This window comes from Dermacentor albipictus, chromosome 4 (assembly GCF_038994185.2).
Source record: "Dermacentor albipictus isolate Rhodes 1998 colony chromosome 4, USDA_Dalb.pri_finalv2, whole genome shotgun sequence".
Classification (NCBI taxonomy): domain Eukaryota; kingdom Metazoa; phylum Arthropoda; class Arachnida; order Ixodida; family Ixodidae; genus Dermacentor; species Dermacentor albipictus.
The window spans coordinates 48474054-48477204 of record NC_091824.1 but is presented as its reverse complement, the minus strand read 5'-3'; positions in this window follow the sequence as shown (position 1 = coordinate 48477204).

The following is a 3151-nucleotide window of genomic DNA, read 5'->3' as shown; positions in this document are numbered from 1 at the left end:
TGCTACTTATCTGAATCGATTGGAGACATTATTATCTGCCAAGAAGGAGTATCTGAACAACGTCTGTCTCTTGATTCAAAAAAGGCGGGTGGGCCCAATTAAATACCCACCCTTTTTTGAAGCGTTATGTGGAGTGGTTATCACACTACTTGAATATTATTTCCAAAAATCCTTCAGTACTAACTCGGCACCATGCGACTGGAGCAAAGCTTTCATTATTCCTGTGTTTAAAAGTAGTGATCGCTTCTCTGCAAACAATTACGGACAGGTTTCACTTAGATCCGTTTGCTGGAAAACATTAGAACACGTCAGAGCCAAGCACATTATCGTGTTTTTGGAAAGCAAGAAGTATTTTAATTCTTATAAGCAAGCTTTCAGGAGCGCTGTTTCAACTACAACGTAGCTTATTGAAACGGTTCATGACTTTGCGATTGCTTTGGACATGCAACGACAACTTGATATCATATGTGTAGATTTTGCTAAAGCTTTCGATAAGGTGCCTCACGATAAATTGATGATTAAACTCCGTCTTGCCGGACTTAGTCGACTTGTGCTGTGTTGGATCGAAGCTTACCTGAAAGATAGGAAACAATACATGAAAATATTAGATGTCGTGCCTGGTTCACTAGAAGTATTTTCAGGAGCCCCGCAGGGCTCAGTTCTGGGGCCGTTATCATTTTTGATATATATTAATGATATTGCAGATATGGCAAAGCCTCCTGTAATGCTCAAACTGTTTGCAGATGATTGTTTAATTTACGCACAAATAGCTAATGGGGATGATCAGTTAAAAATTAACCTGTGTCTACAGGCATTGCACTTGTGGTGTCAAACTCGGGGAATTGAAATAAACGATTCAAAGTCAACACTTACTCATATTCCGAAAAAGAAAAAAAAGATAATTACACTTGAATATCACATCGGCAATCACGCCTTGTTGACAGTAGATACTTTCAAGTACTTTGGTGTTACAATTACGCATAACTTAAAGTGACATACACACATTGATAATGTATGCCCTAAAGCATCACGGATGTTATACTTTCGAAGGAAAAAAGCTGTTGGGCTCAAGTAGGGACGTAAAACTTATTGCTTTTAAGAAGTTTATAGGACCGTTACTTGAACATGGCAGTGTTATCTGGAGTCTTCATCACAAAATATTGAAAAATAAGTTACAAATATTACGACGCCTTGCGACTCATATTATATGTTCAAAGTACACAAAGGATCACTCAGTTACAGCGATGTTAAGATTGTGTGATTTAGAGTCACTAAACAAACGCAGGCTTAAAAATAAGAATAGGTTTCTGAATTGATGAAAAGTGATTTTAGTATTCATGAAAACGACTACTTACTATTGCCTGGGAAATTATGTGAGAGGGCGAATCATACGCGAGTGTTCCAGCCTTATTTCGCTCGAACGAATGTCTTTCGGTATTCTTTTTTTACTGATGCAATTCCGGCATGGAATGGACTTCCGAAAGATGTGGTCAATACAAATGATTTTTCTGAATTCATGCGTTTATTTGATGTGCAGTTATGTCATTAATTCTGATGATTAGCTTGAGCTTCAGCTATGGTCTGGCTGTTTGGTTGCATTACTTATTTTATACATATATGTATGCAAGTTTGTGCGATTGTGCAAACTTCTGCATGAAGAATGTTCTCCCTCCTTGTAATGACCCTCAACAGAGGGTCAGTACTTCTAAATATTTCTAAATAAATAAATATGCGGCATTTGATTTAAATCGCAAAGTAATGTTGCCAGCATAGATAGCATATTTCGTATTAGGATCGACTTTAACTAAGTCAATTACATAGAATGATTAAACAGAATGGATCCTAAGGTGCTCTCTTGCGAGACATTAAACTTAACTGGCCTGACATGTGATGCCATGTCAAGTTGCACTAGCCGCTTTGGTTGTTTCAAGTACGATGTAATTAAGTCAATTGCTGTGTCCCTTATACCATAATATGGTATTTTTTTCTCTTTTGCAAAAAGAGGGCATTTATACTGTCAAAGGCGTCTTGCTGTAATCTATGAAAACACTCTTCCAGGCAGTTCCGAATGAGTTCTCTTTGCTTCTAAGAGGGCAACTTGCGTAAACAATTCTGCGCCGACTTAGAATAGGACATACCTACGGCACATTCTTACTTGCTGCCTGGTGGTGAGCTTCCTATCTGCGCAAAACGTGGAGAGACGCTGACCGCCCTCCCTGTCCTGGTGGAGTGCTGTGAATCAGAAGCTGAAAGAACAAAGGCATTTTCCTCTAGCTTAAATACACTTGTTCAACCGGCAATGGTCCATTATGTGGACTGCGGTTGAATGCGGCCACCACATACGAATGCGATGTTGGACCGGAGACAGCGTGGTTTTTATCTCCGTCCTTCATCGCGCTATCAGCCTCGGCTCCTCCATCGTGTTTCTTCATTGGTACGAAATAAAAAAAAAAATATGCCTGCGCTGCTTCAAATGCTGCCTCCGGTCCCATATCGCATTCGCACGTACCGGCCACTTTTTCGTTGAATTTATTTGCCAGGACGGTACGTCCCTTTTGTCACTTCGCAGTTACCGACAGCCTGTTCAATCGATCTCTGTGCGCGGAGCAGCTTTTGCTAATTCGTTCAACTTACATTAGAGGGCACTAAAAGCGCTACGCGTTAGCCGACAGTCACGTGGTATTTTTTCTAGTTTCGCGCACTTTAAAGAACGACTAGAAGAAAATTAAACAGGACAGTGACCTTAGCAGAGGTAAAATAATCCGATCTTTCTGAACAAGCGCTTCAACTTTTTTACCAAAGATTTTTCGCTGGAGTTACTATTTAAAAATTTAATTGGGCAATATTTGTTAATAACCAACTTGGCGGATTGGAAAAAAATATCATGACGTGCACCATATGCCTCAGAACAATACTGCGCCAATTCGACACACATAGCGCCTATGTTTTCTTTTAAATACTTCGCCCAAGTTAACTGAAACACCCTGTACGTTTTACGTTCGCGGTGAGACTTCGCAAGTCGTTGTCGTAAGGATAGGATAGAAAATTTTTAATAAAGTGCCGGAAAACGACGGTTTAACGCGTCGTGACGCTGGCCAAGCGTCTACCCGGGGTTATACCCTACTCTGCACTACCCCAGCTGGGCCCGTTT